The 25,842-nt window shown below is 41.4% G+C and overlaps 1 long non-coding RNA gene across 2 annotated transcripts; it reads left to right on the top strand.

Moving 5' to 3' along the window:
- Positions 1–39: 39 nt before the first annotated feature.
- LOC306799712 lies at positions 40–21,436 on the top strand. Of its 2 annotated transcripts, none has more exons than XR_013773668.1 (3): positions 40–118; positions 10,715–10,816; positions 21,180–21,436. It is a non-coding gene; the product is annotated as an uncharacterized lncRNA (long non-coding RNA). The 2 variants fall into 2 exon arrangements; XR_013773669.1 differs by lacking the exon at positions 21,180–21,436 and adding an exon at positions 16,887–17,710.
- Positions 21,437–25,842: the final 4,406 nt, after the last annotated feature.

Raw genomic sequence — 25,842 nt, 5'->3', positions numbered from 1 at the left:
CCCTCGCACGCAGCACCCGCGCACCTTCCCCCGCTCGGAACAGCGCGGCGCGGCCGCAGGAAGCCCCGCCGGCCCCGCACCGCTCCCGCCCCGCGGCTCCGGCGGTGATAAAGTGCAGGTAATGAGCAGGGTGGAGGAGGCGCGGGAGGGAAAAGGCAGAAAGTCCTGTTAACTCCTTTGCGCTCAGGGACCGCCGCCCGGGCTGTCCCCACCGGCGCTGGCGCCCCGCACAGACACGCACAGACCCGCACCCACGGCGACAGCACGTGGGACAGTGGCCAGCACGCTCACAGACGGCGGCTCCGAGCCGAGCCGAGAGGCGTGCGGGCTCCTCCAGGGGCTGGCTGGCCTCGGCTTCCTCCTGGAGGCTGTCAGGAGCGGGCTGGAGGAAGTCCCAAGCAGCCCGGTGTGACCCCCAAGCACTGAGCCTGCCTGGGCTGGAGACCTCCGCGCGTTCCCACTTGCCCGAGTTACCAATGGTAACAACGATTATTTATGGCTGCAAGAGGTGAAGACCTTCTCTGTTCCATTCCCAGTGGTTTTTTGACTCAAAGAGGTGTTTCATCCTCCAATGCCAGCCAGCACTGGTAGAGAAAGCAAGTAGCTCATCCCAGGTAAATTACTTGCTTGCAATCATTCAATAATCCCTGAAAGAGAACTCAGTGGCAGAAACCAATTCCCTCAAAGCCTTGTCTAGAATTCAGCTCCATGACTTATGGGGACTTTATTTAGCCTCTTTATTTAGTGTCCTTGCCTTTTCGAACTCATATTACAGAAATTGCTTCCTCTATGCCAGACTCTACTCTCTCTTATTTAGATCACAGAACTGATGGTAATGCAGGTCTCCCTTACTTACATCTTCTGCCTCAAAGCTAAAAATGAGGCTGATCTGCTCATCCAGGAGGAGTTTACCAGTGCTTAAATGTCTGAGTAAACAACATTATAGTCAAGCCAATTTCACAGCCATGTTAGACAGAGCTTTACCTTCTCCCAGCCAAGAGGTCCCACTGGATTCAGCACTGACCCTAGTACTCCCCCAGCCCCACACGGAACTGGCTTAACCATGACACTAACCTTGGGGAAAAAAGTAAAAAACAATTAGGTTTTTTACACCATTGATGTGCTCCCTAAACCAGCTCCTCTGGGATCACAGGGTCACCCATAATAGAAAAATGGGAGATGTGCCCAACCTGTGTCAGGGCACTGAGAGAGAGAGCAGCCTCTTCCACCATCAGTGTGACACTGGATTATTTTATTGTCACCTGAATGCAGCAGCAGCCTGTCCTTTCAGCAGCACTGGCCTGACCACAGGCTCTGTGAAACAGTGATCCCACCTGCCCATGGATGAGTTTCTCCCTTTGTCACCCTTCCGTGGGATCTGGTAACCATCAGATTTCATTCCGCTGATTGATCTGGTGAAAAATAACACCTCAGAAAATAATGGATTTTCCATTGACCAGACAGCTGAATTGATCCACCTTGTGACCACACAGCTGCAGGGTGGAAGAAGGCAGAAACCTGGAAGTGAGGTAAAGCAGAGCTGCTCCTTTCAGTAGCAGATCAACTTAACTGCATCCTGTGTGCATGATTTGATGAGAAGCATGAGTCAGGCAACCTGGGTACTCTTGAAAGGGACAGAGTTTGCTCCAGCCACATTCTGGCACCACCTCCTTGCTGCTGCTATAGCCCATTACATTAGCCACATCTGAAAGGTCAGGTGTAAAAAATACTCACCTATTTTAGCAGAGTGTTACAGCCCATTGCATGATGCCCGTTGCTGACAGAAAAGACAGAAAAGAGGCAGGATAGTGACAGCCTTCTGACAAAAACTGTGCTGCAGACCTCAAAATGCCAGAGTGATCTGGGACTGGCAATATCAACACCAACACTTTTGCAAGGACAAGTGTGATTATGTCAATCCCAAACACTGTCATGTCCCAAACATTTCTATTATAATACTTGATTTGTGCTTCCAACTGCCCTGCAATGTAGTTTTGACAGCTGTGTTGCCTGGCAGCCACTTTGTCACAGCTCAGGATGTAATTAGGAAGAAAAGTGTATCTACACCCAAAAGAATAATGGATCCTTAGTCTGTGGGCTTCACAAAAGGACCATACTCTTTGTCTGAGTCTTTAGGCATTGCTACAATGCAACCCACAGTAAGACAATAAAGTGGGACTTAATATGACAGACCAGAGTATAACCAGAAGTAATTTGATTATGTTAAGAAAGAGTAAAATTATTCCAGCACTCAAAATTTTTTGGTTTATAACTAAGCAAGATAAGTATAACATGTAAACAGTGTCAAAAGAGAAATAAATATTCCCTACAGTGTGTTTAAAAATTATCAGCTGCCAGACAGCATAATATGGAATATCAGTTGTCAAGAAAATTGAGTACAGAGTAGATAGGCCTCTCTAGTTCTTTTTGGGATCATTCAGTGTTTTGGGAGAATTGTGCTAGGAATTGTATAAAATTATATTTTGTATTGATCTTTTTGTTAAGTCACTGAAAGTTTAGCATGATGAATGAGTGTGGGTTTTTTCTGCACAGGAAAGGGATGGGGTCAGAGAGCAAGACAAGATCTGATCAGGAGGTATTTGGCAAAACAGTTTCATTTTAAAAACCCAGAACAGCGTGTTGCAGCTAAAATGTTGTTCATTTTAACATAAATTTAACATAAAATGTTCAGAGCACCTTGCTTTCAGTGAACTGTCACTGAAGGCACAGCAGGGCTCTGAGGGACTGTGATCCCTATTCTCAACAAGTTTGTCCTCCAGGTGACTGAATTTCCTGTCCTTTGTAGACACCAGCAATAACACTAAAGAAATATCACATCTCCTGACCATGTGCAGACATTGGAGAGTTCCAATTCTCCAGATTAAACACTTTTGATTTGGCCCAGTATAAAGCAAAGCTAAGGACATACTCTATCTGGTGCTTTCTAGCAAAAAATCTAAGCTTGAATATACCTTCCAGAGTGGAGTCTGGATTAGGCTTTGTTCCCTTTCTTGCAAAAGTCTTCATATAAATATAGAAACATCTATGTTTAAATAGATACAGGATGGAGTCTGGAGACCTAAACAACTCTATTGCACTTTGCAGATGTGGAGCCTGGGAGTGTCTGCTTTTTGAATGTGTTTGTTTTTCTTTCATGGTGTAGCACAATCAAAAGAAATGCAGTAAAAACAATGCAAGCTCTTTCATGCCTGTATGTGTTTCACATCAGTTTTTAAGTAGATCATAGCAAAAAAAAAAAAAAAAAGAATTACCTGCTATCAGACATTTCCTGACAAAGCATGATAAACTCTTCTTGTGGACTTAAAGTATTAGGAGTTCTTGACTCTGTTGGAAAGGTTGATAAATGTCAGTTTAGTTTCCCTGCATGAAGAAAGGCAGTGCAGAAATAGAATTGCAGAGTACTGGTGTGCAGGAGCCATGACAGCCATGACAGGCTGCCATGACAGGCAGCAGTCCTTTTTTAATATTTGCTCTCCCTGACCTGGCAGGAGGCATTTAAAAGCAAGCAATTTTTTTTCCAAAACAATACCACCTGCTACACAACCAGCCAAACACTACTTCCCCTACCCCAGGCAGTCCTGCTGGAGTGGGGATGAGGGTGGATGCTTCCCTACCCTCTCTTCAAAAAGCAGACAAGCAGGTTTTTCTTTGTAACACCTCTTTTCCTATTCAGCAGTAAGTGAGCTGTGTACTACCCACCTCCTGTACAACATCCAGATGAACATCAAAGGAGGTCCCTTTTCGTGGGATGCTCTCCTGACAATTGTATCCTACAAATTTTAGTTTTCCAAATGTTACTCCAGGCCCAATGCATGTGATTTGCAGACCGCCCCTGTCATGCTCCAAGATCCTGCCAGCTCTCAGGCTCCTGACATGGAAAAGAGAAAATCTGCCTGGCAGATTTTTGTTTCTGTCTTTAAACACATGTGCCATGACCCTGTAAAGGGAAGCCTGGGGAAGGCTTTGCTCCATTTTGCCACTTCAGTGCCTCACAGCAGTCTCAGGACACATTTCCCAGACCCAAGAAGGGAAGTGTGTGTGCCCCTCATCACTTCATCCACAGCACAAGTGCAGCAGGTGACCATTCAGCTACTGTGCTGGGAGCTGGAGATAGCACTGCAGAAATCTGGGCACCTCTCACCTTTTTCTGTTTTGTCAGTTCTTCATTGGTTCAGTCAGCTTCAGAACAAAACCAACCTGTCTACACCTCAGAGCTCCTAAGGATCTGCTTTCTGGCTGAATAACTTGTTTGATAGTTTTGAGTTTTTATCTCCCTTCCACCAGATCAGAGAGTGGGACCTCAGTTGCATTACAAATGTTGAATATCACCAATTCACTCTAGGTATAAATAGCACAAATTCATTATCAGATTGACAGCATGTATGTGGGTAGTGCATACTTTAAAAAAAATTGGTTTCTCAAGTAATTTTCTAAGAACAGTTTAGTACTGTGTCATCATGTAGACCAAATATTCAGTGACAAACTCAGAAGTACTGCTTGTAATATTTCCAAAATGTGAAAGATCTGCAAAATGTAATGAATTCTCAGCAGCAGAAAGATACCAAAATGGGAATAAGGGACGAGGAAGCAGGAAAACAGTGCAGGGTGTGATGTGAAAGAAAGCAGAACAGGAGAATAACTTTAAAAAAGAGGGAAGAGGCTAAAGATAAAGGAGATGTATGAGTAGGTGAAGTATTTCAAGTAGTTTCATTATTTGTGTGACTCATAGCTGCAAGATCTGAAGCTGCTTCTGTTAATTTCAACCCCCAGTTTTCACTTGACAGCCTGTGAACCTCTTCAAGTTCAGCATCTGACCCTTTCTCCTTGCACTCACTAAGAGCTGCCTGCCCCTCTGCCCCAGCACCTCTTCCAGCCTTCAAAACTCTCAGAGCATCTTCAAATGGCTGCTCAGCCTGTGTCCTGCCCGTGAATCATCTGTGGAATTGGGACATGATCCCTGCTACTGACTCTTCAGCACTCAAAAAGAGCTCAGGAGCACCCTGAGCCACCGGGTTTGTTACTGCTGTGGTTTGAACTCAAATTGTGAGAGGACAGGAGGAGGGTGTTTGAAGTCTCAAATGGATCTCTTTGCATTTTCTTTAGCAACCTGGCCTTTTTAAAGAATCACTGAGCCATGGTGACAAGGGCAAAACTAATGTGAACACAGCATTGTATTTACATTGTTAGGTGTGTAGCAAACTTTTGCTTTCAAACAAACCCAAGGAAGAATGCATTTGCCAGAGCTGATGAACCTGACTCAACTCTTCAGCTTGATTTGTCTTTTTAACATACTTGGTAGCAGGGGACCTTATGACCCCTCAGGGAAATTAAAACTCTTAAAGCTCATCTATCTGGCTTTTTCTGTCAAAACAGTGTTGTCATCGTGCTATTTACAGGCCAAATTAAACTCCAAAGCCAATAAGATCCTCAATGGATTTTGTTCAGTTTGGTTGGTTTTTAACTAAACATAGAAATCTCAAAATGACAAATCAATATCTTTTAATTAAGAATATAAACAGAAAACACAGAAATAAACCCATGGAATTGGGGAGTTTTCCTGAAACAACTGAAATTCAAGTTTCTTTGCCCCCCAGGCACATAGATATATATGTGTTTTTGGGGGATTTTTTAATGTGCAATGTGATAGGCTTTACATACATTTAGAGAAGAGATTGTGTAGAAAATTTTAAAAGAGACAAATTGCAATTAGGTGCTAAATTCTCACAGGCAATGGAAGATTTCTGCTGTGTGATTAATGATTAGTCTGCAAATACATCTCTTCTTCCTCAGCTGTTAAATTCTCTCTTTATTTTTAAATTAATGTTTTCTGTTTTAATTTGTATTTTATGCTTTTTTTCCATATGTGGGTGAGGATGCTTTAGCTTCATTTTGTAGAAACTGTGTTTAAGATACTGTGCTGCCTCTGAGCATCTGAAATCTCTCTATGAGTCTTCAAATTCTTAAGCTCATCAAGCACATTTGAGAGGCATTGAAATCCAAAAACTAATAAGTCCTTAGAAGTATTCTAAAACCAGGCAGCCAGTGAAGAGCTGTGGTTAATGCTTCACTGAGGTAAAAAGTGCAGCACTTCATCTGAGACCTCAAAGTCCAGATAAGGTCTCAACCTCAAGACACAAATCCATACAAAATCAGACTTCATTGATCCCCCTGCTCAGAGAGCCACTGCAAAAATGAGAGAGAGAGATTTCTATTGCACATATATCCCTTGAGTGTCTACTCAGCTTTCATATGAGGGAGCTACTGTAATGTAATGACTTTCTCATATGATATTATCATTTGCAAAAAGAGATATTTGCATATATGTGTACACAGATATGAAAGGTCACCTTTTGTTTTAATTACAGTGTCTCTCACTGCCTCCATGTGAACAGACCTTGGCCCCACATAATCTCTTTGATGAAGGAAAAATACAAAACCACACGCCAAACATTTTGAGTTTTCAGCATAAACCTGGATCTATGTTGACAAGCTTTTCCCAGGGATAGTAACATCAGTAAAATATTTTCATTCCAAGTCCCTGAGAGGTTGGAAAAATCAACAAAAGAATAGCATGAGATAGATTGCCAGAAATAATATTACTGTTTTAGACATGAAACCATCTCACAACATCATGTGAGTATTGAAACGCTCTAAAACATTTTCTTTAATTTGATTTGTTTGTATTTATTCTGGGGTTTGTTTTATCTTAACTATGCCTGATTTTTCCTGCTGAATAAGAGGACTGCAGCTGTTGAACAGAAACAGGGAGACAGATGACTGGAAAAGAAAACCATGTTTGATCGGGGGTTCAGTAGACAGTCTGCACTGTACAAAGGATGGTGTAGGTTTGCTTAATGACCAGATGGGTTTCTCTTTATTTAGGTATTGTTAAAAGTAAGATGTTATTCTTAAAGGTGGAGAAGTACAGCCACACCAGACTAGCAGAGGTAATGAAGCTGATGACAAATCCAGGTGGCTTTGTCCTTTCTGTTTGGGTGGTGGTGAAGAAGGGAAGGCTCACTCCAACAGGAGTGAACATAAGCAAAAGTCCAGGCAGAAACACTGCCTTCCACATCTGCCAGTGCAGGAAGGCAGTGACCATGTGCCTGGGGTAAATGGATTTCAATGGATCCACACAAGGGCATTTTCAACTCTGTGTCCAGAGCTACGACTTCATGAGCTCCCAAATCTCACTCCAGCAGCATTCCTGGGATCCCTGACTATTCAGTTGTCCTGTGGGACATCTGTTCAAAGGGACTGTGGGAAAACATGATCAAAGCAATCTTGTCATTCAAGGAAGTAGCAGACAGCAAGGGCAGGGGTGGGAAAGGAGAGGTGGCTGGCCAAAACAGCTCTCCCTGTGCTGAGATATCCAGCACACCTGGAGAAAAGGAGAAATGGTCTTTGTCCTGCCCATCATAATCTCCTCCCCTTTCAGTCTCCTCTAAGTGTTTACAAACACCTCTGGAGACTCCTGAAAGGCAACAGGAGCCAGGGAGTTTAGAAAATAAGGATAGCAAACCAGTTTGTCCTAAGACATCAACACAGATGAGACCACCCATGGAAGGTTATAGATGTTGGCTTGTGGAGAGGTGGGTTTTACTGGAACCTCAGCTACAGAGGTGTACTTCTGCATGCAAGCAGTACTAGCTCTGGGGTCTGCATGCATTTATCTGTCTGAAATGTGTTTAGGTTACCTGAAGCAGCCAGAACTGTAAAAAAAGACTCTTACAGTCCAGTCTCCCAACAAGCTGCACTAGCAGCCATGTAAAACCTGCTGGAAGAGAGTCACAGTAAGCACATGGCACTGTACATGGAAAAGACATGAGATGTATCTTGCATTCCCACAAGAAAAAAACTGTCCCTCTCACTGAAGCCCTGGAAAAATGCTTTTTTTGTACTTAGCCTGCAAGACATTTACACTATTTTCTGAAAATTAGATTCACTACCATTAGTAAACAGTGTTATATCTGTAACTGTAATGAAATAAAATGATTTATTATTATATTTTTAGCAAAATACCAAACCAAATCAATCTAATTAATAAGTTGCTGTTAAACATATTAATTTACAGACAAGCAATTTGTAAACTATCTAACAACTTATTAAGGAAACAACAGCATTTATCAAAGGAAATTTGAGACATTTTGCCAACTAGAGGACTTGGCTAAATGAATACATTTGTAGCTGGATCTAATTATTGAATTAGAGCTTTAAAAATGCTGTTATGGCAGCCTGCCTGGACTTTTGTGGTTAGACAATAGCAATTCTTCTCTTTTCTTCCAGTGTTTTCCTTCATTTACAGCACAGTTTTTGAAGAATAGAGTTTGGAAGCCAGTCCAGCATCTCACATCACAATTAACAGCCAAACCTGTAGGATAATAATTAGGACATATTTAAGGTTGCTCCAACCTTATATATGACTGCCCCAATAGAGTCAGATGTTTACAGCCAGATACTTAATTTCTAGAAATTGTCCTCAGCAAAAACTCTAAAACAAAATCCTGATAGACATAGCAGAGAAAATACTGAATTACAGATTTGAGTTTCTCTTTCCTTATTCTTGCCAAACTGTATTTGTCTCAGGAAGACAGATCTACAGTTTAATTAAGACCTAGGTAGCTTTTTTGGTAATAATAAACTAATGGGCTGGTAGTGTGGTGACTCAATCTTGAATATTGTTTGATTCTTTTAACTTTTAGAAGAGGAAGAAGTAAATACCTGTTGTGAATCTTTCAAAGGTTAAAGTGTCTCACTTCCTTCAGATTTTCAACAATCTAATAAAAAGCACCTGGGAAAAAAGGAATATAGGTGGCTGGAGAAGGGTGATAAAAATAGGATGAAACTTACTGAACAAACTTGTATTAGGCTTGTATTACAAGCCAAGAACATCTTCCTATCAGCTTTCACTGAAGCTGACAGTCAGTAAGAACTGATTATTAATTTAGTAATTCATGAAAAATTCTATTTTGGCAAGTGAGAACGCTGTCTGAATGGGAAGTTATTAACACTAATTGGGTCATGTAAAACCAGACAGTTTGTCTGTGGGCCCCACTGACAAAGCTGAGCCAGCTTGGGGAATGGATGAGAACTTACTCTGTTTTAGAACTTTGAAGTACATTGGATCTTATTAACAAAGAAATAAATGCATTTCAAAATGGAGAATAATGTAATGGAATCAGTTCCTCACTGAGTCTTCACCTTTAGTGAAGTTCTAGCCATCTGTAGTCTATCTTCACAAGAACCACTAAACTTTCATGGTAATGGAGAGAAAGAAGACTCTGTAGGTTTGAATTCAGCCACCGTGTTTTGAATAAGGCAGGTATTAAAAATAACATTTTTAACTCCACTGATTATAAAGTGAATTAAGACAAGGAGCTCAAACCTAGGTAGCTGCACTGCAGACACCTAGCACTGGGTCTTCATTCACATTTCTGTAAAATGGGCAAAAAATATAACCAAGTCATGAGAGATCACCTGCCTTTATTATCCTTCATCCTTAGGTAACAAAGCAGTCAGGTAAATGTCTAATATACATATCCATTGTCCTGGATACCTTAATTAAATAAACAGAGTTTATCTTTGGTTACATCACAAGAAAACTATAAATTGTTTTAAAACTTTTTGTTATGATCTCCAAGACAGACTCCATGTCTGAAACCTTTGTCCTGCCTAAGGTATAGAAAGAACAGTAACTGCAAGGTAAGGCAGATAAAAACAGACCAACTGTTGTTTAACCTGTTCTCTGGAGGCTGTGTTGCTACAGATGAATCCACAGCACTCAGTCTGAGGACACCACCATTCACTATGTTTTCCAATTGGTAGGCACAGCAGAAGAGAGGAGCAGTAAAGGAATGGGGAGTAAAACCACATGTTTGCATTCTGTCACAGTCCCTAGCATTGACAGAAGAATGGTACACTGGTTCACTGGATCATTGAAGGTAGTGAAATAAATCAGTGTTCACCTAGTTTCAACAACGCTGTGGTGAGACTACCAGACTAAAATAGCCAAATTCTTCCCTTTTTCTTTAGAACTGTCACAGATAATCTCTGGTCAAACAGCTAGGCAGGTGCTGCTTGCCAGCCCTGCTATCAAGATTATGAACATCACAACCATCATTTCATTAGGACACCAGCCATAAATTCAGAGCCTCTGGCTTGGCCACAAAGATGACAACAGCTACCAAGGTCTGCTGAAATGCAAATGTCTTCTTCCCCAGAGGAAAGCATGAGGGGCTTATGGGGCATTAGCACTGACAGCACTGACAATCAGCTCACTGACTACCATATGGATCTGTCTTCCTACCATTTGCATATACCTCCCTTGCTTTCTGCCACTGTACAAGTTCCCCTGCCAGAGGCATGAAACCAAAGTTCCAAGTGGCAGAAAATAAAAAGCTGAGGTTGTCCCATACTCCCATAAAACCTTTCTGCCCACATCTCTCCACTGATACTGCCAAATCTCATCCCAAGCCTTCCTATGATTCACAGATGATTTAATCAGCTCTGTACAGATGTATCTTGTGATCAAAAGAGTGTCAGAAATGCAAAGCAGCATAAAAGGGCACCACTGCAGCCAGCATTCCATCAAGGCTTCCAGTGCCCATTACCTCCAACCTGCACAAAGTTTCACATACTGAGGAGAGGGCATGAACCAAGAACTTGACTACAGCAGTTACTTTTCCTCCATCAGGGTAAGCTGGTGTCACTGTACAGAAATAGCTGACATGAAACCCACAGAAGAAGGTTCTCTTCAAAGACACTATTTGGCATGCAAAGTGCCCTGGGTGCACAGGTAACAATCTGCTATAGGCTATGGTTACCTCTTCTCCATTCTTCCTAAAAAATAATACAGGATTAACTGTAGCCTTGTATAAATGAAGCTGAATGGGTATTTTCAGATCCAGGATATGGATGAGAAACCATTTCAGTGGAAGTAAAATCTCATCTAGTCAGTAGCTACACAGTAAACATCCTTTTTCACACTCCTGGAACTACCTAAAGCATTTGATACTGTCTCAGAGGCGGAGTTCCTTTTCCTGAGATAAAAAGGCAAAGGTCCAGGGTAACAATCTGAAATGGTCTGAGCTTTTTCTCCAGCAAGGCACTCAAAAAATAATGAGAGAAAACTGCAGCTTTATTAGAAACTATTACACAGCTCTTTTCAGTGTCTACAAGCAATCACTACGTAGAGTAGTTGGAAAACTAAGACTTATGTTCCAAGTTGTTACTTGGAAAGTCATTTGTTTCACCTTTCCAGACACTGCGTAGCATCACCTAGCAGTCATCCCTGGCTGGCTAGGAAATTGTCTCTGGTAGATTACAATCTGGTTTATTAAATCATACTTTGATCATCCATCAACTGAGTATAGCATGCAATGTATGTTCACAGGAAACTGCAATTACTGTAAAACACTGCCAGGCACCTTCTTGGAAAAGCAGGTTCTCACACACACACATTTTGCTACCAAAAGAAGCCATCATGATACACAGTTTTTCCCTCAGAAGGAATACACAGTGAAGCACACCATGAGTCAATTTATGCAGCACAGTGCAGAATGTGCCATGTAAGAACCCTATGTAAGTGAGGGAAATGTATGTTTATGATCACTCATGCTCAGCTGAATGACTGCAAGTGATGACAAATTGAAATTATTTTTGAAATTGATTTCAACACTGAATTATGCTCACAGTTAAAACTTTGCTTTTTAGAAAGATATTTATAACAGTCATTTTAGTCATCTAATTAAAATGTGATTTAGAGCTCATGAGCCTGAGAGCCCCTGAGAACCAGTGTGCCCAAAGGGAAAGACATGGATACTAGCACATGGCTCGGGGCACCTAAAGAGTTGTGTAGAATCAGTGTAAATATCTATCTTTGCCTTCATTAGTTTAAGATAACCTAAATCCATGTTCCAGTTCAGGTTGGTCACCTCAGCATAATTACATTTGATACAGCAAAGAAGTTGAAGCAGAGCAAAGCTTTGTGGATGTAGTAAGAATCAAACTAGTGCCACATGCAATCAGTAGCACAACTGGAACTTCAGCCCACGCTTCTGCTCCTTGCTGGCTTGGGATAGGCTTAAGTATGTATTAATGCCCTGCTCAATGGGGCCTGTAGAAACAAATTTCAGCTGTTATAACAATGCTTGTGTGACTGGCACGCATCCATATGAGGCACTCCAGCGTCTCCAATTTCCTGAGCATTGCTAGTTTCCTGGAAAATCTGGAAGCATCACAACATTCTTCCCTATTTCTCTGCCAACCTGTGCTGCAGGGCAAAGGGTTCAAGTGGTTTCATTCACTTTTATGACAGTTTCTCTTTTATTTCTGAAAAAGTGTAAAGAAATATCTAGGAATTGTAGAAAGCAACATTTCATTTCTTGTCTACTGTCCCATGACAAAACTTAACATTGCAAAAGATTTGCCTCACATTCACACTGATTTCAGTGGCTATTTCTTCAGTCATCAAACTCATTTTTGCTCTCCTTCATAGCTGTTTTCAGCATATCCAGTGGAGTATGGCTTTGGGACAACTCCAGGGGCTGCTCTCCAGAATGCTATGCTGCTGGAACAGCAGCACAACACTGGTTTGTGCTGGTGTGGTCAGGGGGCCTGGAGGTGTTCAAAAGCCACTGAGATTTCCACACTGCTGGCAGTGACTCTGTCCCCTTATTTCCCACCCTCATTATTCTCCTGTTGTATCCCAGCATAAGGCTCAGGAGAAGAAACAACTGACTAAACAGAATTATCTCAGGAGGAGAGCAGCCTTCAAGGTCAGCACAGGTAGGAAATTTGCTTTTTCTCTGTCTCAATAACACAGCTGTTTCAGTTTCACATCTCACTGGCAAAATCAGGAGCAGAACAATGTGAGGCTGCCTCAGCTTTCTGAGTGCTTGAGCATGTGTTCTCCCTCTGCTCCCAGGTGGCTTTAAAGCACAATCACTGTATTTTGTTGACGATGCTCTGCTTTCTGAAAGATTGAATTCTACATCCTGGCTTTCAAAAACCCAGTTCACAGTGTTCTGTCTTTGCCTGCTCTAGTGCATTTAGAGGCAGTAGCAAAATGCCAGTGTGGGAGTCAGTGTAGTGTGACTGCTGCAGTTTTGACACTCAGCCATGCAGAAGGCTTTGGTCCATACAGGAAATAGTTTTCTAACTCCTTCACATGCACTTTTCTGTTGGAAATTCTTTGCAGGTTTTTGTTTCCCCTCACCTGAAGCTTTACAAATGAATCACCAACACAAATCAGACTCTCCTTATGAATCTTTTAAACAGCCCAGCTAGAAACCATTTCATATTCAAGAGAAGATGAGGGGAGAAGAGTTTAAATCTAAATCCCCACTGACAGGCTTTTAGAAAAGCATGTCATGTTACAATGTCACCTTACCTTTGCTCGAGGCTGATGCTTCTGAGAAAAGTATATAATGAACACAGTGATAATGCACAGATATATTCACACAACATATGCACCTGGAGGGTGTGCTAAATTGTATTTACCCTTACTTCCCTTTTTTTTTTTTTTTCCATTTGTATGCCCCTCTAACTCCTTATGTTTAAAATTTGCACCAAATCTTAGGACAGACTTAACTGTGACCTTGGTGTATTACCTGCCAGGCCAGAAGAACTGTTCATTACTATCAGATTACAGTACAGAAAAAACCAGGGATCAAGAACTGCTCACCAAATGCTGTTTGAGCAGTAAGGCATGAAGTGTTTCCACCACCTTGGGCTGGTCCAGATAGTGAAATCTGATCACATCATGAATTGTGAATCATGGAAGTACATGGTCCACCACAATGCTCAGAAGTTTCAGAAAATAAGAAAGCTACCCAAAACAGAGAACTGACATTTTATTCAATACATCCCATGAGACACTGTTCTGTAAACTTGGGTTCAGTATGAAATTATTTCATTTTGACTACACAACCTGATTATCAAGCAGATATGTAACATATAATGATATAATAATGGTGCTACTGCTCCTGTTGTACTTTAATAAAAGATCCAAAACAATGAGTGCTTGCTAATATAGTGAAGCAGGTTATTTGATACTGCAGAAAAAATCTGCCTAATATCAATAAACCAAGCACAGTCAGGTATTTCTTTTCAACTTGCTCAAGTTCTATCAAAATTCAAAAGCTCCTGTGAAAATTTTTTATTTGAAAAAAAGGATGCACTGCTGCAGGGGAAATATCTCCTTCCCCAGTCAAACAGTGAAACTACACAGAGTAGCAGAAGTGCTTATAGTGTCTGCTAGCTACAAATGTTTTTGTGTATATACAGGTCTTATTCCTGTACAAATCCACACTTTGCTGGTCTTGGCTTCAGTTCCTTCACTTTCAACCCTTAGTCTTTCCCATCATCTCCTTTCCCAAAGATTTTTGGAAACCCAAAGGAGATTTAAACAAGAAAAATAAACTCCTATTAGTCTTTGAGAAACACAGCTACTTTCTTAAAAAAAATTTAAAAAAAAAAAAAAAAAAAAAAAAAAACTCAAAATGGAAAGCAGTCTGAATGATCAGATTCTGGTTTTATTTAGACTACTTGTTTCCTTCTGCAAGTCCTGAATATTCTGCTCCAAGTTACCTCCATCACAGGAGAGAGAAGCATGTGAAAGGCCACAGATTTCTCTGTGCTGCTAGTGAAACTTTCTCTGTGGTTCAGTTTTGCACCTTCCAGAAGAGAATTGAGATCCAAAAACCAGTGTGAGCTCATCAGAGGGCTGCAAAGATGACTGGGGCTGGACCCCCTGTGAGTTAAGTGAGGCTGTGAGAGCTGAGCCTGTCCAGCCTGGAAAAGAGATGCATTCACAGCAAACCTCACAGCAACCTTTGGAGGTTTTTTGAGGGCTTTTGAGGGCCTTTGGAGGAGTCCAGGAAAGTGGAGTCCTTTCAGAGGTGCACTGTAAAGGGATGAGAGGCAGCAGACACAAGTCTCAGCAAGGGAATTTCTGCTTGGTTAGATGGATAGAAAACAATTCCACTGTGAATACAGTTAAGCAATGAAAAAAAAAAAAAAAATCTAGTTTCCATAGAGATACTCAAATTTAACTAAAGGCTCTGAGCAACTTGTGACTCTGAATCTGGCCACATTCTGAGCAAGGGCTAGGACCAGAAGTCCTTTTCAACTTAATTTGCTTTGTGATTCTCTGGCTTTCTTAGTCTGTAAAATAAAATTAATTTCTACTTTTGAATGCTTTATATGAACTTGTAAAGAAAAGAATGTGAATGCCTTAAAAAGAAACCTTTTAATTAATACACTCAGGTAAAATGAAATTATTTATGATTTAACGTAGAAGTACTACACAAGACTTTAATCACGCAAATGACAACTATCACTTCCCTTCTCTACATGTTTATAAGCTGCACTCATCAACATAATAGCTGATCAACTTCTCCTAGTGCTCTAAGCAGCGTGACTAACATCTGGCATGTAGTTTGTTTCATGGTTACTGGCATTCTCTTCTATCTGTTTAGATCTTAACTTCTTTTGTTAGGGACATTCACATAAACAGGATGTTTCTCTTTCTGCCTGTGCTGATAGCACATTGATGACAGTTCTCCTGCAATAGCCATTTTTGGCAAGGTAACATTAAAGGCTGTGATTACCAGCAAACAAAATCAAACCTGCATTCAAGACGACAAAATAAAATGGAATCTTGTCCAGATCCTGCTAGAAAAACTGCTCTCTGTCTTCACTTTATCTGATAGAAGCAAATGTAATTTGCACAGCTGTTCTTCAGGGACTTACACAAAGGCTTCAGGCTCTGGGAAGACCTAACCTTTGTTTCTTTCTGGACTGATTCTATCTCATTTTTATAAGGTCATAAATCAAGGGAAGAGAAAAAGAAAATATATTTGGGCTTTTGAATGCAAAATGAATAGAAAAAAAAGCTGTAATTTAAAGCAAATTCCTCCCCCTCCCCTTTTTCTTCCCAAGTACAAGCTCCCTGCTGTACAAATCAAAAGTATACACCGAGACAGTGCCTAAATCTTTTATGAAATGGGCCCTTCACTTGCACTTCAATGGAGCTTGCTGTGCATTAAAATTTCTTTTAATGACAGAAGGAAATAATTCTGCAGCTAAAGCACAGTGCTTCCTGCTGCACCTGGTATTTGGGCTGGATATAGGGTGGATGAACAATAAAAGGGAAGGAGAATTGATTTTGGTGCCTTTTTGCTGTCTCGCCACGGACCACTAGACCTGAGGGTCACTCCAGCACTGTAAGGGTAGGAAACATTTTGGTTTAGAGACCCATAATGCTCCTATACATAATCCCCACATGCCCACACACCATGTTTCCCGACCTGCAATGTCCCCATCCTGCAGCAGGCGTGTGGCAGCATGGGGATGGTTAAGCAATCCAAACCTCAAGCCAAGGTGGGAGGTAAGCCAGCAAGGGTGGCCAAGATCAACATTTCTGGGTTGCCCAGGGACACAGCTGCATGCCAGTATTCTCCCACAGGCAGCACATGAAATTCCCCATGGGAAGGTATGTTTTTCTCAGATGAATGCCTCCTGGTGGTCCCTTAGCTGTCTGATGTACTCATCTCATGGACTATGGGCACACAGGGATTTTGACATAGATGGGCATGCACCAATGTGCCCAGCTGTGGAGAATTGGATTCTCTGATGTTAGGCATATTCTTTACTTACTCAGCTCTCTTGCTTCTCTTCAGTCACTTTGTTGTCTGCACAGAAGATCCCCCCATTAATCACAAGGCAGAGGATGTATGAATACTACCTGGTTTTCCCCAAATCCTCTCTATAGCACAACATCCTCTATAACCTAGGAGGCATCTCTGCAGTTCCTTCACTTTTGTGAAGGTATCTGAGGGTTGAAATAATTTATTCACTTTTAGGTTATTGACATTCATAGAGCCCAGGCAAGAGTGACTCAGATCAATGCAGCCTACAAGGGTGCACGTTCACAGATGTATTAGCACCAGCCTTCAATGAAATCCCCTCAAGCCCAAAAAACAACAAAAAAGGGGTCTTCAATGGATTAATCTGTCCCCTCCACAACATAAAGTCCCATGCTTGTTGCAAAAGATACTAACAGAAAAATCTGCCCTAACAAGATTCAAGGAAGGCACTGAAGTAGACTCAGCTGAATTCCCTAGGAAGAACAGATTCCTCCAACAAAAAAAGGATTTTTTTTTTTTCTAAATGGTAGGTATGTTCAATAATACAAAAGCTGCACTATCATCATCCAAATACTTGTTTTTATCTCTGTGAAGGCAAGTCTGGTTCTGTTCAGTCACATCCTGCTTCACTATACACTTCCAGTGTGGAATCCTCCCCTACATGTTTTTGAATTACCCATGTTACCTCTAATGCACCCTTCCTTGTATTGTTTAGGTATAAACTTCACTTATAGACTGATGGCTGGAGCAGGGAAAAGCCCTCATTTCCTTATACTTTGACCAAGGAGTATGTTTTAGTGTCTGTTGTAGTTCTATTTTTACCTGGCATCAGATATGAGCTATAACTTGTGCTTAGAATAATTTTTCAACATTGAAGTGAGTTTATCAAAACTGAAAAGGTAGTACCCTGTATTCTTTTATGTATGCTGGTTTTGCCAGTTCCTTTTGTCAGAACCAGGAGTAATTGAATCTGAACAGCTTTTTAAAGACAAATTTAAGGAAAATAGGCACTCAAGATTGGGGGTGTGGAGATTTTTAAGTTTTTTAGGTTTTTGGGTTGTTTTTTGATGTTTGTGGGGGTTTTTTTTGTTTTTTCATGGGGTTTTTTTTTGTTGTTTTTTGGGGGGGGGTTTTTTTTGTTTGTTTGTTTGTTTTTTTGTTTGGGGTTTTTTTTTGTTGTTTTTTGTTGTTTTTGTTTTTGTTTTTGTTTTGATAACTAGCTGTTCAGCTAAAAAAAATATATCCAATGTAATGTTGCAGTATGCCCACATTTCCTCCTAGGCTGTTTTTGTACATTCTGCACCGTGCTTTATTTCAGCTTGTCTCCCTGTGCTCAGAAGCAATTGATAGCATGTAGCCAGACTGGATGTTTTTGTGAAGACTTGTACTGAAGCACATAGTTAAGACCAAAGTTCATTCACCCATTTGAGACACCACTGATAATTTTAGAAGTTTGCAGGGACAGAAAAGATGTTTTAACTTTTTCTATAATAAGCCCATGCTTATTTTGAATATTAGAATAAGACATGAGAAAAACTGTAAGAAATGGCACTGAACAACTTGAATTGCAGTTTGATCTTGTCTACTTAGTTTGTGGATTCTCTGAGAATTAACAACTGCCACAAAAGGCTAGGAAGCCATATGCCATAGCTGCTGCTTGCAGTCATCCCTCCATTCCCAACTTCCAGTGCTAATTAACCCCAAACTCTGCACAGCTGGGCAATGACCACCATATACACAGGCAAATAGATTTGTAGCCCCCCCATATGTCTCTTCCATATCTACCAGAGTAAGGACTCACTATCTGGAATGGCCTTTCCTATAGTCTTGTTCAGTAAAACATCTTTAATTCTGTTCCAGTTTCAAAAGAAAACAAAAAGGTATCTTTTCACCCAGGAACTGGCAGACGGCCATTATCTAGTATTTTGTATTTTTGAGAATGGTTTATCAATTCTGCACCAATATCACTGTCTCTTTGACACTAGCAATCCTCAGTTTGCACAGTGAGCTTTTTTTTTAAGAAATCATATTCCATTGTCTCTGCAATCATTGTCTATTCTCATTTTCACAAAATTGCTGCTTTATTAAGCAAAGTATTTAGAAAGTTCCTCCCAAAACCTTTACACTGAGTTCTTTTCAAGAATTAAATGGTAACAGAACAATTTCTCTCCCATCACTAGAATGTTAATTAGCAGGCTGTTTTTCTCATTTTTTAAAATCTTCTCTCCTCAAATCTGCATGTGTTAGTTAAGACACCATACTGATGTGGGTGGCAGAAGAACCAGAATAGAATAAAGGAATATTAAACCAGCACACTGCCTGTCCTAGTGAAGGGACACACAAGAAAATGTTATGGTGGGAAAGTCTTGTGAAAGAGGAAGCCAAGAAATGAAAGACAAATTTTATAGTTTACTTTGGACTGTCTTACAAATGTCTGCTCCTGTGTTTATGCTCTGCAGACCCAACTGCTTAATTTCACATGGCACAGGATCACATTAGAAGGCAACAACAAGAGGAGAATGAAGACGATACTGATGCTGTGTCAAGTCAGCCGTGGGACAAGGTTCACACATTCAGAATTATTGCTTCATTACACATAGGCAACTGAATACTGCAGTGCTGGCATTCACAGACTTATGCTGATGATCTAATTGGTTGCTGAGCTTTAATTATAGGCAGACATGGCAGGAGCATGCATGAAAATGAAGTCTCTGTTGCAGAGGTGCTTGGAGAGTGCTTTGGAGTGTTCCAGTAGCAAGTGGCAGCCACCACCACCAGAAAGATCCCACCTTTCCAAAGACACTGGAGCCAAAAAGCCAGTGGGATACCTGGCAATGAGTAGACAGGCACAGAGAAACACAGGCTTCTCCTACACACTACTCATTCCTAGTGGACAGTCAAGCATCAGTCTGGGGGGAAGCTGTTGGAGAGGGAGATGAGGTAGCTCCAAGCTGAATCTCCAGAGCCAAACCACTACCTTGGTGTCACCACTTGATGTGTGCTGCCATGTACTGGCTTGCACAACAGTATGAACAGCTTTTACCATCTCCCTCTTCAGAATAAAGAGCCACTATGGCATTTAGTGTTTACTGCAGCTTCTGACAAACTGAATCCTGGCAAAACTGAGCACTAGTCCTCTGAAAAACTAAAATTTTACCCAGTGAGAAAATTTTCTGGCCACCCCTGTGGCATCCTGCAGATTCTGCTGGAGGGATAGGGAGATCACAGAGCAGCTCATCACATCAGTGAGAGTTCAGGCAATGCCTAAAGGAACTCTGTGATAAAGAGTATAATCTGTGAATGTATTTTGTAGAGTTTAGTGCAATATGCATGTGCACTACACACAGTAAACAATGTGATGGAATTTCTTTGACAGATGTACAGCTCTTACATAAAAACCATCTCCTTCCACCATGGGGTGGAGGTTTCAGATAAAAATCCTGTCTCACCTCAGGTATATGACTTACTGTCAATTTTGAGCAGGGATTGTTATCCCCAACACTGTGTTTCTAAAACAATTTTTCAAGAACACATAGTCATCACACTGCCAAGGCTCACAGTTCATGTAATCACGGAACTACTGAGGCTGGAAGGGATCTTGGGAGCCACCCAAGCAGCCTCCTCTAAGGTTACTTATTGCCTCTTCAAGTTATATAGTTTTCAGGGTTTTTTCTTCTTTTTTTCTATTATTTTAAAATAGTTTCATATTAGGCAAGAGGAAATACTTTTTTCCCCCTGATTTTGTTGAGATGGTTTCAATAGATCTGACAAGTGTCAACCAGTCAGTAGGAAATTCCAGCAGCAGTTACATAAATCTCTGAAAACAGGCCTGTTTAGAGAGGGAATTCTGATGCTGAGCCATGGCTGTGTCAGTACAGGTATTGGTTGACTTAAAAGAGACAGCACCACATTAGTAACCTTCATCTAAATGACCCCAGGTCAGTTCTAGTTGGATGAGATGTACATTTAAATACCTTCACATCAAAGAAAGAGTAGAAATTATTACACCTACATCCGCCACTTCAATTTTTAAACCAATTCATCCATTGGGGTTGCCCCTAATCAAAATGCTACTTCCAAAAAGTCTGCACTAGATATATTACGGCAGGCAGAGCAATCCCTTCCTCCTGTTTTGCAGTGACACATCATTCAAGACAGAAGCCTGGGCTGTGCTGAAGGCAGATAAAATTAGTCAGTCCCCAAAATAAATGTCAAAAGCAGACTCCTCTCCACATCATGGGAACAATTCCACCATTGTTACACTTTTTAGATAGCTCCTTCCCCACCTTCCCAGCCTAAGAAGGAGACCTTGCCTTCAGAACCCTTTCTTAGTCCTGTCCATACATTTCCTGGTCCTAAATGCAAAGCTGCATTTGTCTCAAGAATTCAGCCCTTGTGGGGTGGTGGGAGGGGTGTCTAACATGGTATCATTAATTTACCTTTACATTATTTTATTTTTTAAAAGAAGCATAGGACAAAATTGCTGTATGACTGCTTCTTTTTTTCCAGACATGCATGCTGAGGAGAAATTCAGCTCTGCATGAGTAAGCAGATTTTACACCATCAGTGTATGAGCACAGAGATGGTGCAACAGAGATTCCCACGTTCAGCAGATGGCAGAAAAGCCCCATGCACTGACCCACAATGACAGTAAACAGAGAAGCTCTGATCCTTCATTGCTCACAATTGGTGCTGCACTGTCCTCAGAGCTCACAAAACCATCTCCTCTGCTCATCAGAGCAGGGCTTCAGCCAAGCCTCCTGTGGGGAATAAATTCCCAAATGCAAGTTTTTCTCTACAAGGTGTCCTCCCAGTTGACTACAGTTATTGATGTTAAAGTACAGTTGTTGATGTTTTTGTTGATGTGTGTCCACCCAGTCGACCATAATTGTTGATGTTTGTGTTGACCATTTGTTGTTAATGTTTTATATCTTTGTAAAATGTTAACACTCTTAGCAGTTTGTCCCTTACCCTGTCCCAGTACCCACTGTCACATCCACACACATCTCCACGACCCCCTTCAAAATGGGCACAACAGGGATACTACTCAGTGATAAAAACCCCTAAAAACAGTGAGCCAGTATAACATCTAAGACTAAAAAATGATACTCCCAAGTGGGGAAAGCAGGACAGAAGATGGAATCACCAGCTAGAGCTTTTTCACCTTGTTGCCATGACTTTTCAGCACTCAGTCAGTATGACATCCCTACACCAAGAGTCAGCAGAGTCTTCCTAGGGATTCTTGCAAGGACAGAACCCTGAGCTCTGTCACTGGGCAGAGCTGATTTCCTCCTCATTTGTGTTGTCCAGTGGGGACAGCAGTGGTGTGTGCGACCCCTCAGGTTCCCCACAGAAAGCTGATCTTTAATAAAGGCATTAAAAAGGAGCTGGTCTCCTGGCCCATTCATTTCACCTCCCATACATCTGCATCTTTCCCCTGGGAATGGGCACACCAAGGCCACAGAGGGGTCTGACAGCACCAGAGGCTCAGCAGGGCTGAGCACCTCCAGGGTGAAGCACCAGGGGATGATTGAAACCTGGACCTTGCACTGTGCTCTCCTGACTCAGAGTAACATGCCCACAGTCATCCACCTAGCAAAAAATAGGTATGGGTATGGTTGGCCCAAGACAGGGCTTGTGAGGGATGTTTCTGCTTTGCAAGGCCCCCAAGCCTTTCTCTAGCACCACTTGGTCTGAGGACAGAGCTGGGAGCAAGTTCTGGACTCCTGGTCTGAAGGACACAGACCCTTTAGATGGTGCAAACTCGACTTCAGCAGCAGTTTGTTGCTAGGGGAACTGTCCATTTTCTAATGTGTTAAAAAAAAAAAAAAAAAAAAAAAAAAAAAGTCTCTCTCCCCCTGTTTGGGCAATCTCAATCCTGGGGCTAGCAGTCCCCAGCTTCCTCTCCCAGCTCTCTCCAAAGTGCCAGTAACAAAGCAATCAGGACAGTTCAGCAATCAGTGTCTTGATATAATCCTTCCTCTTTGTCAGTCAGTAGGAAATAAATTACTCACTGGAGCTACAGAGATACCACTCAGGCACTGATAACATCCCTAAAAAGGAATGTAAAAGACAAAGACTAATCAAGGATTCTGCAGCTGTCAGAGGAAGGTATTTTCTATGGCAAAGAAAATACCTCATTTTCCTGAGTATTTTCCATGTGATTTTACCTTCATGCAAATTGTAAGCATAGAGACTGGAGTCCAAGAGATCTCTAGAGGTTCTGTGAATTTTCAGCATCATTAAGCCTAAGATTAAATGAAATTGGAAGCAATATATAAGCTTCCTGATGTCCAATATAACTATTCTTACCTAACAGTTACATGATGTGAAGAGGAGGTATAGGTGGTGAGGAGAAAAGCCATTAAAATTTTCATCTTTTGACACAATCTAAATGGCAAAGCTGGAATGAAAATCCAAAGACAGGAATAGCAGTCACAGAAGCCCTTTTTGATAGAAATAGATTTAGCTTAGAAAAGGATTCTCATACTCCAAATATTTTTGCAAGCACTTGGCTGAAGAATGAACACATTGCAATACTACTTTTAACTTCACCACCTCTTAGAAGAAGATGAAGCCCCAGCTCATGCTCCACCTAAGCACTGAGAGTGTCCAGATCAGTGTTTGGGAAAATACAGATTTTTCTGTTGTGGTGTTTGAGGACAAACTTTACCAATTTCTTTCTATTAGAGATACCTATTTGACACCTGCATATTCCCATAAGAATTCTGGTTTGGTAGTTTAAGAAATCTGTCAGCAAACTGCTCTGTTCAAAGCAAGCTGCCTATTGCTGAACATTTCAGTAATATGCATTGATTTCAAAAAGGTAATAAATGTATTTTTACTCCAACCTTTAGCTGCTTAACTCTGCAATTCATCTCATCACTCTTCTAAAAAAGCTGATGAGACTGACAGCTATTTTTTTCATCTTCTTCATGATGATGGAATTAGAATTCATCACCTTGAGAAGACATGGGGCTATTCAAGTTGTGGGAACTTTATGTTTAAGGTTATAATTTTCCTTTGAAGCAGCATGTCCAAAGACTTCAAAAAGAATTTTCCTCTGCAGTAGGGAAGGGATGAAGGAAGAGTGGGAAAAAAAATAGCTGTAATCTTGCAAGACATGTTGGTTGATCTCACAGAATAAAGAATACCTTGGAAGCTGTACCTGAATTTATCTTAGTGTTTACTGGAGCCAAACTCTGTGCAATCAAAGATTTAGTAACTGCATTTGCAAATGACTGCTGAGTCTTGCAATACAGACCATATTTCTTCATCATACTTTTGCTGTCATACATTTTTTCATGCCATGTGTTAAAATAAAGCCAATTGAGATAATATAAAAGTGGTTGATAAATCTCTCTGCTCTCTGGGGTCTCTGCTCTTATTTCCATCACAGTACTAACGCATAAGCAGAACAGACCAAAACAAGTCTCTAATTAGACGAGCTAATTAGTTCAAAGGACCCAAACCTTGTTCACTATTGTAGGCGAGAAAAAAAAGGCAGTTTCAGTTCCCACTCTCTTCAGTTCTCCAGTTAAAACTGAACTCTTCTCCAGGTATTTACACACCAGAGAGCCTGCCAACATTCACATGCCCTGGGAGGTCAACAAATCAAGGAACCAGGTGTATCCATGGGTGCAAAAGAGTCAGTAAAATATCCACAAGGATGCACTCCTTCACAACTAAAGCACATACACACCTCTGTAGCTTATCTATTAACTGTTTCAACTCATTTGGAATTAGAAAACAATTGTGATATTATTTTTGTCAAAAAACAAGTTGGAGTTTTTCCTACATCAAAGGAAATAAATTTCTTAAAAGCTGAACTTTATAAGGCTAGTTTTCATTACTTAGTCAGTTAAAAAGAAATGCACAGAGCATCTGGATACTTTGGGAGTTGTCTTATCTCCAGTAATGTCTGTGTGATACAAACTGTTTTATACCAGCCCTTCCCCAAGACAATGTTCACCTTCCAATGAAATCCAGCAGGACAGACTCCTGACCAAGACTCAGTCACCTGAGCACACACCACAGGGACTCCCAGGAAGGGCAAAAGCTTGGAGGATGATTCATCATTAAGGAAAATTAGGGTCTGTTGGCCCAGAAGAAATATGGAGGTAGCCTGCATGAAGAGGTAGGACCCATTGCAATTTATTTAATTTTTTGTTAGTTTTAATGCACGGCTATGATATAGAGGTGGTAGATTTCATGCCCAACAAAGACCACAAAAATGGTGAAGGGTTCTAGAGCACAGATCTCATGAGGAACAGCTGGTGGAGCTGGGATTGTTTAGCTTGGAGCAAAGGTGGCTTAGGGAGGCTCCTCTACCCTAAAGGAGGTTGTGCTGGGATGGGGGTTGGACTCTCCTCCCAGGCAAAAACTAGGAAGATAAGAGGAAATCACCTCAAGTTTTGCCACAGGAGATTTATAATAAATGCCAGGAAAACTTCCATGTAAAGGGTTATCAAGCAGTGAAACAGCCAGGCCAGGAGAAGTGGTGGAGTCCCCATTCCCCAGAGGTATTTAAGAGATGTGTAGATGTGGAACTTAGGGACATGGGTTAGTAGGTGGTCTTGGTTGAGTTGAATTAATGATCTTAGAGGTTTTTACCAAGCTAAACTCTTTTTTGACTCTATATCCAAAATTGCTACCAAAGGAGAGACTCTGAGCTGCGCTGGGGCAGAACACCAGCAGGTGCAAATTCTGCCACATATGGGAAAAAGCAGCAAAGGTGGCCAGTGCCAGGATATGAAAGAGTGAGGTCAGAGCCTGGCAGGTACATTGCACAGGTCCAGGTGTCCCACTGCCAAGGGAAAGCTGCACTGGGGGAATGGGGATTGGGCCACACAGGGTGGGGGTGAAAACGGGCAGGAAGCACCAGACAGATTGCTTGGTTGGTTGGAAATACTGATGATGCCTTCAGAAAGGCCAGGGAAGGGAATTTCCTAGAGCAGCTGAGCTTGTCCCCAATGGTTTCATTCCCTTTGTGCTCTCTGCTGTACTTGGGTGAGGTCATTCCTCCTTCCTCTTCCTCTTTATTTTTGTGGTAAAGTGACATCTTTGGCTCCAAACCGGACAAGGGCAGAGCAGACTGTGATTATTTCCTTCCCAGGGCAGGTCTCCATCACTGAGTGTAACACTGGGACTGTCTAAAGGCTTTTCAAGGCCA

This window comes from Erithacus rubecula, assembly GCF_903797595.1.
Source record: "Erithacus rubecula genome assembly, chromosome: 3".
In the NCBI taxonomy this organism is placed as follows: domain Eukaryota; kingdom Metazoa; phylum Chordata; class Aves; order Passeriformes; family Muscicapidae; genus Erithacus; species Erithacus rubecula.
This window is presented reverse-complemented; position numbering and strand designations above follow the sequence as displayed.